The 17,888-nt window shown below is 35.4% G+C and overlaps 1 pseudogene; it reads left to right on the top strand.

The window, feature by feature from the left end:
• LOC138398074 (large ribosomal subunit protein eL42-like) overlaps positions 1-15,008 on the top strand; it is a 29,668-nt pseudogene extending 14,660 nt beyond the window's left edge.
• Positions 15,009-17,888: the final 2,880 nt, after the last annotated feature.

Below are 17,888 nucleotides of genomic sequence, written 5' to 3'. Positions count from 1 at the left end.
TCATCTGACTGAACCAGCTAAAGTCATTTCTCTTAAAGACATCAACAGCTCAAGGAAAAAAAAGTTTTCTCCCTAGGGCTGGGGGAGGACTTTTACTTTGCACTTTAAAATGTTTGCTCTGTTCCAAGAAGATATTAGGATCAGTTGACTGACAACAGGAAAAATTTTCCTGGCAGAGAAGGAAGCCAGAGGAGATTCATATGCAGACAAAATTTTAACTATCAGGCTGTTTGTATCCCCCATGTCTATTCTAATATGCCAAGCTGGGATAAATCAAATGGGCTCTAAAAATGGTAGATAAAAATGTGATTTCACAATAATTCTGGAGTTTTGCAGAATATCCATCTTAAAGCATTTCTTTTTTCCAGAGTTATTTATTACTGGGCAAAACTAAACAGCTATTTCAATACAGGCAGTACTCAAAGAAAAAAAAATCCTTGAAAACTCTGCATTTTAAAAGTGTTATAAAGATACAACAGTTTTGCTGAAGTGCTAGTGTTGGTTTAAAAAGACTGGGACCCAGACAGGGATGTCTGAAATCTGTTTGAGACAAGGAGGGAAACCAGGTCAGATGACAGTGTGGTGCTTGGTGGATGTGTCCACTTTCCAGCTGGCCATCCCTCCACAGGAGAGGTTGGGACTGACGTGTCCTGGCTTAGGGTGTGAGGCAGATGTCTATACAGCTTGCCTCTATGATGCCTTCAGATCTTTAGGGCTGGTAATCTCTTACGGATGTGGGAACTGTACTCCAGGCATAAATGCAGAGGACTAAACACGCACGAAAGCACCACTGGGTGCTTGGAAGCAAACGTTGCAGAGCCCTCAGGACATACTCTAGTCAGCATTTTATAACAACTTTATAATTGTTCAATTTTCCTTGCTTTCTCAAAGAAAATGTGATCCTTGTGAGAATTAGTACAACAGCAACTTGTAGACACCATCTTAAATCCTTATTATAATTTATATTATAAAAATCCCTCAAAAGAGTACAGGCAGTTCTGATTTCTCAAACTTTTTTTTCTTTCCTTTTTGTTTTCCTTTTTCTTTTTTGAGACCGTCTCTCTCTGTCTCCTGAGCTAGATAGAGTACAGCGGTGTCATCCTAGCTCACAGCAACCTCAAACTCTTGGGCTCAAGCAATCCTCCTGCCTCAGCCTCCTGAGTAGCTGGGACTACAGGTGCACACCACCATGCCCAGCTAATTTTTTCTATTTTTGTAGAGACAGGACTTGCTCTTGCTCTTGCTCAGGCTGGTCTTGAACTCCTGAACTCAAGCGGTCCTTCCACCTTGGCCTCCCAGAGTGCTAGGATTACAGGTGTGAGCCACCACGCCTGGCCAGAAATTCTGATTTCTGAGAGTAAGGGGAACAGATACTGGACAAACTCTTCTCTCACACTGCTAGACCATTCTTACCCTCTCCTTTATGGCTTTCAGAAACCTCACCTACTCTCTCAGCTAAGACCCCCAGATTGGACCTTCTAACCTAGTTGTCCTCCCTTTGTTGGTATGAGCCTTGGGCTTTTTTCTTACTAAGACATTTCACAGGCAAAATGAAGGATGTAAGTGAAAATTCAAAATGAAGGCACCCAGGATTGATTCACGCTTGCTAATCCATCTACATTCGGCTTTAAATAAAATTAGATTTAAAATATACTTGTTCTAAATATAAATCTTATCACAGCAATACAAGAATAACATGATTAGGTTTTACCTTCATTCTTCCCTGAGGGAGGCTCGTTTTGAGAAACATTGAAGAATTTAACTTAAATTTGATATAGACTGGACCAAAAAACTAAAGATAACAACCATACAACAAAGCAACATAAAAAAGAAAAGCTGCCAAACACTGATAACTCTAAGATATTTAATGTAGTTGTAAATTACTTACAGTATACAGCCTATAAGATTCTATTAAAAATAGTGTAAACTATTCAGAAAAACGGGAACCCACTTTAGTAGTGAAAACTTTATCAAACTGTTAAATTCCTAATGATTTTCTTCTGGTTAGAAATTACCTTAGGGTTCTTGAATTTAATTTATTTTCATTTAAAATTTTATTGAATTATTTTTTCTTATTTGGGGGGCCATTCTCCAAAAAGCATTATTTACTATCACCTCCAATAAATGCATAGTATTTTATGGGAAAGTTATCTTTTGTTAGATATCTTTTTCACTGCTTGGAAGGTGTTTCCTCTCTGTCTCTTTTCTCTCAAAAATCTAAATTGATTTATTTCAAACTAGTGGCAATAAATGAAATTTTCCACAATTGTTAATCTGACCTAGGTGGACCATGCTAATAAATCAAGAGCTTTAAGAATTGAGTTATTGGCCTAGTTAGAACCTGTCTAAAACGGTTTACATTTTTAAAAAGCACTGAAAAAAGCCTTTTCTATAATCATGATATATTTTTTTTAGTAAATTTTCATTTGTTTTTTTCCTTTTGTTTTTCTTGGTATGCGCTTTGAGTTTTAAGGATTCTGAGGCTGAGATTTTAGTTGCTATCTAAGTATAGGCAGATGACACTAACCTTAGAAATAATTTTATCTTAATCTCCTTTCTCCTCTAGGTTAGTCATTAAAATAATTATTATTCTGTTTTTTTGCAATATGTTCTTCTAAGCTATTCAAAAGTATTTTTGTGCCTCAAAAAAAGGGGATAGATGGGTGGAGAGAGAGATGGATAGATATATAGATAGAAATTTCTCTAGCCGTACTTTTCACATGCATAAATAAAATTGTACTTTGATTGCTGGCTAAGGTCACTGCTTTAGAACTTGAAGCTATTTCATCTCTTTGAGTTCTGGTGAAGTTTAAAGGAATGTATAAAGAAGAAAACCAAAATCATCTGTAATGCCATCATCTAGAGATAACCTCTTTTAACATTTTGGTGAATTTCCTTTTAGTCCTTTATATGCATACATGCATTTCCAGGTGACTCATTTTATTGATAGATTTAATAACATAGAAGTGCTATCTTTTATGTTTGGCACTCACAGTGAGTTTTGTTTTTTACTTTCCTAGTATCCTTTAACTGAACTTCCTCTACATGTAAAACACACTGGCCTGGAATTCGAAGACCAATGACTGAAAATTACTCTCCATTGGAGAAGTTTGAATGTGGAAATACTGCTTAAGCTGGTTAGATAATACAGACAGTGTGGACGTTCTGGGGAGCCAGCTCCAGCTGTGTTCTTTAAGCAGGCGGCCTCCTCTGGAAGGCTCAGGATGCACTTGCTCAGTCAAGTGTTCCTGTTCCTGTCTACGTGAGTCAGATCCCTTCAGTTTGTCAAACTTCCTCTGCCTTTTCTCCCTTTGCTGCAATCTAATCCTTGACACTTAATGAACAATTTAGTTATTGACTTCATTGAAACTCAGAGAGTTGAAAATAGCTTCAAGTTCTAAAGTAGTGACCTTAGCCAGTAATCAAAGTACAATTTTATTTATGCATTGTGAAAAGTATGGCTAGAGAAATTTCTATCTATATGTCTAGCCATCTCTCTCTATATCTATCTATCCCCTTTTTCTAAGGCACAAAAATACTTCCAACTAGCTTCATTTTTAAAAATAAAGAGTGGTTAAAAACAAATAGCAAAATGAAACATTTAAATCCCCTCTGCAATAGCATTTGTGTAATATTTCATAGATGCATACCAAAATAAACAAAAACTCAACACACTGAAAGGCAACTACAAATTGCATATAAAGTTTAGATGAATATAACGAGCTTATGGTTTTGTGTGTGTGCATGTGTATAAATGTGTGTACACATATACAGGAGCACTCCATTCAGAGTTTTACTTGTTAAGTATATATTACTTTTATGGTAGCTAAAACAAAGGAAGTTCATGAAGAAGAATTTTTAAAGTTCTCATTGCAATAATCTTCCATTTTTGGTTCTTAGAAATATATTTGACCACAAAATGTTTCGAAAAATGTTATATCTAAACCTGACTGTAAAGACTATTTGCTTAAACATTATGAGTGCCTCATGTTTAATATTTTATTTTCTTATTTATAATTTCTTCTTATTTCCTCTTTTTTCCCCTTCTTGTAAAGACTCTCAAATTCATACCTCTAAATAGTATCTTTTCTTTTGGATGTTACAGTGAGTGAGAGAAGAAAATTGATATTTGTTTCTACTTTTGCATTATTTCAGCATAATCTCTTATAGTTCTTTTTAACATTCTTTGCCCTATATATTTTCTGTTCCTTTCCTTCTCTCTTTCTTTTCTTTTCTTTCCTAGAATAATCATGTTGATCTGCCATATTGTGGAAGTATCACTAATGGTGCTACTAATGGTGAAACTGAAAAACTTAAAAATATTTGTTACCATAGTGTCTTGGCATTGACTTGGCCTGCACATTAGTGGTATATGGAGCCTCTAAAGCTTTTAGGCTTCTTTGTTTAAAATTGTATTCATATGGTGAATGTCTACTGTTACCTTATTACTCAACATGTTACCAAGCAGCTAATCAGACTGTCCTGATATTCCACTATTAATGTTAGTCTGTTTGTAGAAGTCTTAGGACAACTTTAGAAAAATCAAAGTAAAGATGACACTCTTGATTTTTTTTTCTAGAGGAAACACGAGCTAATATACATTACATATAGTGGTGTCACATTTATTGAATAAATTAAGCTCTAAAGTGTTAAATAGAGATTACTATCACCATTAAGCAAACACTTATATGGTGCTTTCTATATGGCAAGCATTTTATCTAAATGCTTGATATTTATTAACCCATTTATTTCTCTCAAAATCCTATGAATAGGCACAATATTATTCCTGCATTACAGATGAGGAAATTGAGGAGCATGGTTGTTATAGAACTTGTCCAGAGTCATGTACCTCCTAAGTGGCGGAGCTGAGATTTAAAACCACACAGTTTACTTCTGGAGGCCCTTCTCTCAACCACAATTCTGTCCTACTTTATTATATTATCAGTATATATTTGACTATTTTTTTAATATACAGAGCATTATCCTATGCACAAGGAATGTGAAAAAAAGTATGAGACAGTTTCTACCCTCAGGGTTCTGCAATCTAGTTAGAAAGACAGGGTAAATAATAAAAAATTGGAAACAATACTAGGCAGCAGAAGCTGTGATAAACAAATCGTTCAGATGAGTTCTCTGGGGTTTTTAAGGCGGCCAGGTCACTAATAGCAGGGGAAATCTGGAAAGACTTCATATGTCTGGACTTTTGAAAGGTTTGGCCCAAAGATCACAATGCTTTTTATGCTTTTTCAAAAAGTCATCTGAAATACGGAAAGCTTGAAGATGCATCTCAAACTCACTAAGACAGACGGTCTGAAATAATTTGAATCATCTGTAGGTAGAGTGAGGACTTGATTAAACCCCAGCAGGTGAGTGAGAATTACTAATGTAAAATAATGCAATTTAAAACACCATTATTGTGCCATTAATATAGAGGAATTAGAGTGATCAGATAATTCAGAAAATGCTTGGCTTGATGGCTTTAAAAGTGGGACATGCAATGCCTTGGGCTGCAAACAATTAGTCCTGCATGTCACAGAAGCTTGGGAGTGACAAGACCCTTTGACAGCTCTGAACGATGAACCAGTGCCCAGGAGAACAGCAATCTCGAAACTGACTTGATTTGATACTTCTTTTTGCTTGAAGCAACCAACATTTCAGTGATCTATAGTACTCCAGGGTTATATTTATCTACTATTACTGTAATGCAATTGTTTCAGAAGAAATAATGGGAAAGTTAAATAACAAGACCAATGGCACCTCACCATAAATAAGAATACAGGAAAATTTAAATTGTTAAAAATTCTGTGTATCTATTTCTGCCATCCCTTTTAACAGTGAAATTATTTAATTATTTTCTTCCACTTACCTCACATGCTTTAAGACTGTACTATAGTTGGGCTCCTCATTTTAGCTAATTATAGTTTATGCCATAAATTCCATATTTAAAGAAAACATATATCAGTTTCTGAGCATTGTCTTTTACCAAATGTTTTTAATTTACATATAGATTGAATATATAAATTGTATCAATGGATTCTAATAATCTGGTATTATTATTTTCTCTCTAGTATTTCTACCATCCACCTAGTTATTCAAAATTAGAAACCTAGGAGTCATTTTTGATTCTTTCCTTTCTTTTCCCACCTCATAGCTAATCAATATGTATTCTTGATTATACCTCTTAAATATCTTATAAATGTGTACAATTCATAAAAGCTATTTCTATGGACCCAAAGGCACATATGTTCCTGCTGAGACTAGAACCCAGGTCTTTTGATTCCAGGTTCAGCCTCTTTCTGATCTATGATATTCTCAGAGTTGGACCTTTCTCTTAATTCTTTATCAATAAGTAACTATATAATAAAAATAATAAATAAATTCCTTGCAAACATTAGAAAAAAAGCACAGAAATACCAACTAGTATTAATGTACATAAAAAACTATTAATATTACCTATGACACTTACCCTTAATTTATCATTCTTACACTTAACTGAAGAACTTTTTACTGAATGTCCACCAGGTCAATCTCTCTACCTGTGCTATGGCTCTTAACTGCTTTTGCCTCTTCATGAGTCCTGCTCTGGCAATCCTACCTTCTCTTGCATTTAACATCACCCTCTTCCCTTCCCTTGTTCCTTGACTTCAGCTTACGAATATCCTTAGGTTTCTTCCAACTTAAGAAACAGAGAAAAACAAAAACACACAAAACAACAACAAAGACTCAACTAAGAAAAATGTCCTTCTCTCCCCACCCCCAACTACTGCTGAATCTCTCTTCAGCAGTGCACGGTGCACTTCTCAATCCACAGTAGCGTCTGCCATGGCTGTCACCATGACTACCACCACTTTTGTTCTGACAAAGCCAATGAACATTTTTCTATGATTTCGCTGAGCCTTTTATAGAATTGAACACAACTGACCACTCATTTATTTAATGAGAAGTTACTCAGTTCTTTCTATGAGCCAGCACTGTGCTAAGTGTAGAGCAGACACAATGGTGGAAAAAAACGCAAAGAAATTGGTTTCAGTAACACGGCGCTTTACTGGTTTTCTTTCTACCTCTTTGGTCTTTCTTCACCATTCTCTTTGTGGGCTCCTCTTCTGCTTGCCCTTTCAATGTTGTCGTAACACGTAATAAATGTTGACTCAACACTATGCACTCTTCCTGGTGGCCTCACGCACATGACTAAACATCTACATGTGTAGTGAATAAGGGGTTCTTCACCCAGATTCTCCATATAAGAAGGACTGACCCAGCTGTGTTGAATGCAGGGAACACAGAGCTTCCAGCTTTGAGTTCTGCCTGATAAGCCTCAGCTGAGCTGCCTCGCCCAAGGTCAAGCCTGTTTTGTAGGGCCAGATCTAATTACTGAGCAAGGGGAGGCAGGGTGTGAAGATCGGCTTTTTTGCCTAAAGGGTAAGTTGTGCACGATGAATCTGGAAACCTCCTCACATAACAAAGCAGGGACATCATTAAAGACTCTGGAGCCAAATTACCCCTGGCCAAAAATGGGACAATTTGAGTATTAATAATAATACATAGCAATGATTAAGACACATGGAGTACATTAAGAAAATCCATGCACTCATAGAAATACTGAAAGAAATCCGCAAAACCTCATAGGTTGTCATCGAAGAATACTGGGAAACCAACTCATTATTCTCAAAAATGGTAAATGAAGCATTTAACTTTCCCTTTCAGTACAAGCTGGACCTCAGTGTAACCAAATAGGTAATGAAGTAAAGATTCTCCATACAGAAATATTTTATCTAATAGTGAATAAAATTAATGATGGATAAATCAACATATAGAATTATAATATCATTATATTGCTGACTCTATGAAATAATGGATCAAGGCAAAGATTGTGCCAAAAAATCACTATAGAACAAGCTCACTTATAAATACTACTGCAAAAAAATCATAAAATATTAGCAAACAGAACCTGACTATTTATTAAAGAATCATAGAAGTCCATATGAGATTTATTCCAGAAATGCAAGAATTGTTAATTAATAGGACATAGATTAATTAGGACGTAGGTTAATATAATTTATCATATTATAAATCTAAGGAGAAAAATCAAAGGATCATTTTCATAGACTCTGAAAAGGCACTTGACAAAACTGAACAGCTATTCTTTAAAAAACACTCAGTACAAATAGAATCAATAGATACTTCATTAATAAAATAAATATATATCAGCCCAAAAGCCAATATTTAACTTCATAGGGAAGCACAGGAGACATTCTCTAAAGTTGCAATCAAGACGAAGAGGCTCACCATCATACTAGCATTGAACATTGATCTGGAATATTATGCAACCCAATTATATAAGAGAAAGTGATTAGAGGTATAAAAATTGGACAGGAAAATGCAGAGCTATACCGTTTGAGGATGATATAAGCTGAAAATCAGTTGAAAACCCACTGTATACAATAAGATAGTTTAGGAAGATAATTGATATTAAATTAATGTACTGAAAAAAAAAGCCTTCATGCCTACAGATACCCTGTTAGAAGATACAATTGAAGAAAAGACATTAAAATAGTAACAAAAAAGGTAAACTATTTAGGAATAAATTCTACAAAAAAATGTGAGAGATCCACATGAGGAACACTCTTGATATACACAAAAATAGACTTGGAACAAATGTAAAGACAAAGCATGCACCTAGGTATGAAAGCTCAACAACACAAAGATGTTAGTTTATAAATTTAACAACATATCCACCTCTCCACAAAAATACTACCAGGTTTTGTTTTTCTTTCATTCATCCTCAACCTATGCAAGCTAATTCTAAAGTTGATACTGGGAAAACAAACAAGCAACGGTCACCAGAAAAAGACCAATGAGGGGGAGACTATACCTATCAGATATTGAAACAAATTCTAAAGCTTTAAGAGTTGTGTCCTTCTAGCATATGAAAGAGACTCAAAATACCTGCAGGAATTTTATCATATGATTAAAGGGGTATCTAAAATCAGTGAGAAGAAATGGAAGACTTAATAAATGGTAGTGAGATTACATAGTAGCCATGTGGAAAAATATAAAGTTGTGTACTTTACCCCATTTATCAGAATAAAACACTAAATGGATCAAATGTTTAAATGTAAAAAATGGTGTAACATCATTGCTAAGACCATTGTCAAGAAGCTTTTTTCATTTATGTTTTATTCTAGGATTTTTACAGTTTCAGATATTCTGTTTAACTCTTTAAGGCATTTTGAGTTAATTTTTGTATACAGTATAAGACAAGAGTCTAATTTCATTCTTTTGCATGCGGATATCTGGTTTTCCTAGCATCATTTATTGAAAAGACTATCCTTTCCCCATTGGGTGTTGTTGGCGCCCTTGTCAAAGGTTAGTTGACTATGTGTGGGTTTATTACTGTGCCCTCTATTCTGTTCCATCGGTCCATGTGTCGTTTGTTTGTTTATTTTATTACTATAGTTTTATAATATAGTTTAAAATCAAGGAGTGTGATGCCTTCAGCTTTGTTCTTTTTGCTTAAGACTGCTTTGGCTATTTGGGGTCGTTTGTGGTTATGTATTAATTTTATGATTTTTTTTATTTCTGTGAAAAGTGCCATTAGAATTTTGATAGGGATTGCACTGAATTTGTACTTTGCTTTGGGTAGTATGAACATCTCAATAATATTAATTCTTCCAATCCATGAACATGAGATATCTTTCCATTTACTTGTGTCTTCAATTTTTTTTTATCAATGTCTTGGCAATGATTTTTTGGTATGGCACCAAAAGCACAGGCAACAAAAGCAAAAATAAACAAAGGGGACTACATGAAACTGAAAAGCTTCTCTCCAGCAAAGGAAACAATCAACAAAATGAAAAGAAAGGGAGAAAATATTTGCAAACCATATAACTGATAATGGGTTAATATCCAAAACATATAAGGATATCCTACAACTAAATAGTAGAAAAGCAAATAATCCAGTTAATCAATGGGCAGAAGATCTGAATAGACATTTTTCAGAAGAAGACATACAAATGGTCAATAGGTATATGAAAAGATGTTCAACATCATTAATCATCAGGGAAATGCAAATTAAACCTACAAAGAGGTAACACCTCACACCTGTCAGGATGGTTATTGTCAAAAAGACAAGAGATAATAAGTGTTGGTGAGGGTGTGGAGAAAAGAGAACCCTGTACACTCTTGGTGAGAATATAAATTGGTACATCCATTATGGAAAAAAATATGGAGGTTCCTCAAAAAATTAAAAATACATCTATAATATGATCTGGAAATTCTTCTCTTGGGTACATATCTGAAAGAAATGAAATAATTATCTCAAAGAGACATGTGCCCCCTATGTTCATTACGGCAGTATTCACAATAGCTAAGATGGAAACAACCTGTGTCCACCAAAACATGGATAGATAAAGAAAATGTGGTATATATCTACAAACAATGGAATATTATTCAGCCACAAAAAGAAGGAAATCCTGACATTTGTTACAACATGAATGAACCCAGAAGACATCATGCTAAGTGAAATAAGCCAGACACAGAAAAACAAATACTGCTTGATTTGACTTGTATGTGGAATCTAAAAAAGTCAAACTCATAGAAGCAGGGAGTCAAACAGTGGTTTCTATAGGCTAGAAGATGAGGGAAATTGGGAGATGTCAAAGAGTACAAACTTGCAGTTAAAAGTTCTGGGGATCTAATGTATGCATGGTGACTATAGTTAATAATACTATATTGTTTACTTGGAATGTGATAAGAGAGCAGGTTTCAAGTGTCTTCCCCTGCCACACACACATAAATAGAAACCAGGGCGGGTGATGGATGTGTTAATTCATTTGACTGTGGTAATGAGTACACAATACATATGTATATCAAATCATCACATTTTACACCTTGAAATGATGCAATTTTTTTATTTGTCCATTAAATATTTTTAAATTTAAAAAGTAAAAAGAATAAAAAGTAAAAAATGAACCATGAAAGTTCTAGAAGAAAAACCAGGCAAATTCCTATATAAAGTGGAAAAGGCCTTCTAATAGCACAAATAATGATGATGTTAGTAGCTGACACTTTCACAGTATGCTCATGTATTATGTGCCAGACACTGACCTAAGAGCCTCACATAATTTTGCATATTTAATCCTCATAACAATTATATGAAATGGATACTATAATTACCTCCATGTTAACATAAACATAGCACAAGGCAGAGTAGTAGTACATGTGGCATGAGAGAGATAGAATATAGTTTAGAGATTTAAGAGAGGAACAGCTATCAGATTGGGGAAATCAAAAATGGCTTAACGTAAGGAGCAGAATCTGAGGTGGGTCCAGAAAGATGAAAGTTGAGCAGTAATAGGGCAAAAATATTGTATAAATCCTAATTCAATGAACATGGATTACATGTTAGCCTGTTAAGAACTTGAGGTCTAATTCACGTTTATTACCTTATACTTTAGATGTGTGAATAAAATAACTAGTTATTGACTATTTTGGAATGGTCAATTATCATCCAAAAGTCTCAGTTTTATAAGAAACTTAGGCTGAAATATTCGAGCAGGTGAGTTTTATAACAACGGAAAGCCTTGAACATCAGGGGAACGTACACAAGAACAAGCATCACTTTAGTATTGTGCGATAGTCCGCAACTAGGGTCAACTGCTCACAGGCTATCATTGCGCTGGAGTTGCATAAAAGAATTATCGCTGGAGCTAGGGTCTTCTCAGTGCCAATACTGCACGGTGAGTGCAGAAATATTTGTATTATATATATCCATCCATGTTAACTATGTATGTGGCCCAGATGCTTGTTCTGCTCCACAGCCCACACATCTCTTTAATGCAGAATACTCGCACTGGCTTTCTCTGAGGAGAATGAGGATCCGGTCCGCTGGGAGTCTTATGACTTTTTAATCTTATATCCACAACCATTTTACAAAAGGGACCAGCAAATTGGGAATTGGAAAGATTTTGGCAAATAGTGACAATGTGAATGTTATTTTCAGTTGTGCCTCATGCCCACCTTTTAAAATCTGATTACTATTTCTGAGATGTCAGAGGGAGAGGATGACAGATCAGAGTTATAGACGGAGAATAAAATCAGTAACATATTTCTTATCATACAGTGAAATTTAATAACAGTAACAACAACAGGGGGCCTTGAGAATAACAATAGAGAAGTTTCTTAGTCATGTGACCCGGTGGTACACAATAAAAATTTATATGAACCCATTTAAGAATCTCATTTGGTTTCCAAACAGTGTCTGCCAACAGTGACGTACAGAACAACTCCATGGCTGTTATTCATAACAAATGTTAGAAATTTGTTACAAATGTAAGAAAACTATTTGGCCATGGATCATGAGAGCTTTAAACAAATATATGTCTGGAAGGCAGAGCTTGTGTTGTAAATTTTATGCAAGGCCCTCAGAAATATACTTACAGTAAACAGCATTCAAATTTAGCCATTACTCCTACCTAACTTCACAAACTTGTGTTGAAGAACATGTGCTTGGGCTTTTACTTGGGAAATCATCATATTCATGCAAAGTAATAAAAATAATAACACAGCTTCAGATGATCTTTGAGAGAATAACATATATTAAAAAATGATGATAATGATTAGCATTTCTATTAAGAATCAGAAATAAAAACAAGGGCTTTTTCCTGGTTTACATTTCTGGCTCCAAAATGATTTTTTTAAGGTTTTGTAGACATTTAGAAGGTGAAGTTAATTACTGTATCTTTCATACATTTATTTTTCAACTGTCTTGTCTCTTTCCTACTCTCCCAGGCCACAAAAACAAAAAAGAAATAAAAGCAAACATTTGAATGTGATGACAAAGGAAGAAGTAAAAAAATGTAGGTAACTTGATTGAGTTACTCAACTGTAATTATGGAAGTAGGTTTTACTTTCATAATAACCAAAATCCCTAGTAATTCATGTCATGATTTATTTTAGCTTCTGGATCTATGTTTTCCTTTTAGCTTAAATTAAAGCATTGTTTGTAAAACTATGGTCTATAGTACTGCCTTTAAAATTTAATATGTGGGGATCATATTGAAATGAAGATTTTGATTCAGTAGGTCTGGGCTGTGGCCTGAGAGTCTTTTTTTTTATTTAGAGATGGGACCTCGCTATGTTGCCCAGGCTGGTCTTGAACTCCTGGATTCAAGCAATCCTCCCATGTAGCTGGGACTACAGAGGCAAGCCACCATGCCTGGCTTTAGTAAGTTCTCAGGTGATGTTGCTGCCTCTGATCCATGGACTACACTTTGAGTAGCAGCCATCTGGATTTGAGAATACAGTAGATCCGGAAATAATGTTTTTGTTCAATGTCGTTTCACTATAACATTGATAAGAAAAAAAAAGTCTATTCCTGGCTAGGGGCACTGTCAGTGTAGAATTTTCACATTCTCCCCATGTCTGAGTGGGTTTCCTCTGTGTACGTTTTTTTCCTCCCACATCCCAAAGATATGCCTGACAGGTTAACTGGCATGTTTAAATGGTCCTAGTCTGAGTGAGTATGGGTGTGAGTGTACCCAGTGATGGAATGGTGTCCTGTACAGGGTTGGTTCACACCTTGCACCCTGAGCTCCTGGGATAGGCTCCAGCCACCCTCCACCCTGGACTGGAATAAGTGGATTGGAAAATGAATGAATGAATATAAATTATTGTAAAATAAAAATTCTTAAAGTATATGATAATCATACAGATTCATGACAATAAATGACGTAGTACAGCAATGCTCACTGAACACACCACATTTGTTATTGTTTGTTTTTGAACTGCATGGTGGGAGGAGGTGCTCCTTAAAAGCTTTGCTTTGCAAACATTTATTCCTTGATTTAACCCACCACCACTATGACCATTGCCCCATACTGATTCACCAAAAATCGGAGGTAAATAACTATCTTTCTTAAATATATGTATAGCTCACTGTTATTTCAATGTTTAACATGTTTTGGCTCTTTATTTTGAAGTTTGGTGATGTTTTTGTGACCAGAAATATGCTGGAATAACTTAGCTCTTATTTATCTCTATGAGCCTATGGTAAAATTGGTTTCCTTATATACCATTTCATTTAAAGTCACAGTTTCCAAGAACCTACTGATGATGTTAAGTAAGGACTTACTGTATCAGTTCCTTAAGATGCTTCAAGAAAGAAGAGTTCTGTGGCCAGTAAGTTAGGAATCAATGCATACAGTATCTTCCTCTTGGAGAGTTATGATTGACATCAGCATATTTAAAAAGCTCTGAAAAATATAAGGTTCTGTAAAAAGAAAACATGTTTAGCTTTGATCTGGTGCACATCTACCTAATTTAAATGGTAAATTCCATAGAATTTCCCCTCCACTTTTTTTTAATAACACTAAAATTTAGGGGAGTTTGAGTTCTATGATACACACTTTGAGATACACTGGCCCAAAGAAGAATACATCCTAATTAGCCCATTACTACAAAATCTATTTTCTAAGAAAAATAACTATATTGCACTTTTGAGATGTGAGGAAAAGTAAGAAATAATAGACTTTGTTGTACTTAGTGGGAAGAATATTCATTTTCCTCTAGGACCTATATTAACTCTTCTGAGATTTAGCTAGGGCAGGGAAGAAAAATGTAACAACAGTATGTTTCTTTCACAACTATAAAGATATCATCCTTTCGTTGCCCATAGCACGCACGCAAACACGGTGAACGTTCCTAAAACCCGCCGGACTTTCTGTAAGAAATGTGGCAAGCACCAACCCCACAAAGTGACACAGTACAAGAAGGGCAAGGATTCTCTGTTTGCCCAGGGAAAGCGCCGTTAAGATAGGAAGCAGAGTGGCTATGGTGGGCAGACTAAGCCGATTTTCTGGAAAAAGGCTAAAACTACAAAGAAGATTGTGCTGAGGCTTGAGTGTGTCAAGCCCAACTGCAGATCTAAGAGAATGCTGGCTACTAAGGGATGCAAGTATTTCGAACTGGGAGGAGATAAGAAGAGAAAGGGCCAAGTGATCCAGTTCTAAGCGTCTTTTGTTTTATTATGAAGACAACAAAATCCTGAGGTTATGTTAATTACTTCGTTTGGTTACCATTGGCCTTTTGGGAGGGAATAAACTAGAGCCATCAATAAAATTACCCTTTCGGGGAAATTTATGGTTAAAAAAAGAAAAAAAAGATATCATGATATAGAGGTCGGCAAACTATAGCCCTTGTGGCCAGTTCTTGTATGGAGCTAAGAATGTGTTTTATATTGTTAAATGGTTGAAAAAATCAAATGAAGAATCTAATTTCATGACATGTGAATATTATGTGAAATTCAAATTTTAGTGTTTATAAGTAAAGTTTTATGGAAACACAACCCCACTCAGTCATTTGTGCTGCTGTCATTATACAAAAGAAAACTGAGCAATTGCAACTAAGACACTGTATGTCCCACAAAGTAAAAAATATTTCTATTTGGCCCTCAGGAAAAAAATCTGCCAACTTCTGCCATAATGGACCCAAAGAATATACGTTTTAAAAGAGTGAAGCATATAGTATTTTATGTATTATTTTCCTCTCCTCTTAATTTTTAAAATTAGACACAGTTTATTGCCCAAGAATCAGAATGAGGCCCTATTTATTGTTTTGTGAGGCTATTGGACTGAAAATTAGATGCATAGCTGGTACTTGTAGCTAAGTACTTCTCCAAAGCTTAACACCAAACAGGTCTTTAGGAACTTAGGACTTTACATTGTTTGTATAATTACACTATCCTTCTAAGAAGCATGGAGCCTGTGAAATGGAAGATCTCTGGTTCTGCAGAGCATCATAATGAAGTTCAACTCTAGGAGAGCAGAAGGGCTATGTAAAAGAAGGGAACAAAAATCTGTGCAGTCCTAGAGGAAGGTGCTGAGAATGAATGAATTGAAGACTAAGTAGCATAATGTCAGCCCCGTCAAGGGGCCCTCTCAAAAGGTTCCAAAAGTCTGCAAATGACATTAATATTTAATGCAGGGGATTTTTTCATGGAAACCCAGAAAGGGTGGAGTTTCACATTCTGAGTGAGTCACAGGTGAAACCCATGAGACAGAGAAAGCTGTGGAAATTAGCAGAAAAATTAGGCAAGGCAGTGGAATTTCAAAAGCTGCATAATTGAGTGGTTCAAGACCATCTTAACTAGATTTACAGAGAGAGGAAGGAGGCAGCTGATATCTGACTTATATAATCAATAAATATTTGTTGAAAGTTACAATAAGAGAGGAGGAATGAGTTCTAGTGTTCTATTGCACAGTAGAGTGACTATGGTTAGCAGTAAGGCACTGTATATTACAAAACAGCTAGAAGAATTATGAACATTCTCACCATAAGGAAATCACCATAAAGTGATGGATATACAAACTACCCTGATTTGATCATTATCCAACATATACATGTATCAAAACATCAAATTGTATCCCATAAATATGTACAATTACAATGTGTCAATTAAAAAAAAATCTTTGTTGAATGGTGAGCTTGCACAAATTACTTAACTTTTGTTAAGTCTTGTTTCCTCTTGTAGCAGCAAATGGGGACAAAAAAACATACTTCTCAGCACTGTTGTGAGGATTAAATTCATTAAGCATGTGTTCCCATATCTGGCATGTAGTAGGGCCCCAACCAATGGTTAAATTATTGTTTTTGTTACTCTATACCATAATTCTAAGCATAGTATCAAGCACATAGTAGGTGTTCAAATGGTATTTGTTACATATAAAATAGAAATATTTTCTCTGCATGACAAATGCTAACCTGGTATGAAACAATGTATACCTTTTTTTAAAGTGCTGAGCTTTTACATTTTGATTATGAAAGGAATACCAATAAGACAAATTGCCTGAACTGTTAAGAAATTGGGATCATTATTGTGCTAAGTTCCTTTTACTCACAGTAGCCTTAACATTATCAAATCTATGAGGCCCCAGAGACACATTGGCCCTCACTGTTGTAAGATATCACACAGAAATATCACAGCCCATTGATGATTATAATCAGACACTCACAAGTTTGATTGAGACAAAGAGGCAAAGAAGATAGAAGAAAAAAAAATCTGTTCATTTTAGAAAAAATGTGAATAAGGGAGTCTCATGAGGAAAATGTTCTTTTTCCCTCAGAGCATTTCAGAAAACTGAATGTTCTACAACTGGCTGCCGCTCCTTTTACATTTGAAGGTGTGACAAGTTCAAAAAAGAAAATGGACCTTTAGCTCTGGCCTGTATATGACCTTCAGCAGAGGTTAATTGAGATGGAAAAGAAAAAGTACCAGATCTTCTCCTGCACAATTATAGTGCACATTTTCCAATCTTTTTTGCATCATTATAAAGGATTAGAGCTAACCATAAAAAAAGACTGGATTTATGAAACTCCTCATAATTCAGACAAGAGCCAGAGAACTATAAAATTTGAATCCAGATTTTCTTTTATCCTGTGTGTGTGTAGTGCAGTTTTTGAAGCCTGTTCACTCACATCATCTCATTTGATTCTCATAACAGCTCTGTGAGGCAGCAGGCACAATTGCCCTCCATTTTATAGGGAGGCACGTTGAAACACTGAGCGATTAAGGATTTCATCCAATTTCACATGGTTCAAAAGTGCCAAAGATGGGAGTAGGTCTTTCAGCTCTTTGTTCACTGCTCTTTCTACCACATCAGGCTGTCCTGGTCCATGAATACCCGGGTGAAGGGCAGAGGGAGATTATGTATCTCCAGGCTTTGCATTGTGCTAGCTACAGGCTTGGCCATCTTTATGTGAAACACATGCCAAGCTGACATTTATCATGTTTGAATGTGCATGTAAAAGTGACACTCAGCTTGAGGGAGACTGGATCACATTCATGAAAAGGTAACCAGAGATAAAATTCAATCTTGTTTGAATCATGTGTT

The sequence above is a fragment of the Eulemur rufifrons genome, chromosome 2, assembly GCF_041146395.1.
Source record: "Eulemur rufifrons isolate Redbay chromosome 2, OSU_ERuf_1, whole genome shotgun sequence".
Classification (NCBI taxonomy): Eukaryota; Metazoa; Chordata; class Mammalia; order Primates; family Lemuridae; genus Eulemur; species Eulemur rufifrons.
This window is presented reverse-complemented; position numbering and strand designations above follow the sequence as displayed.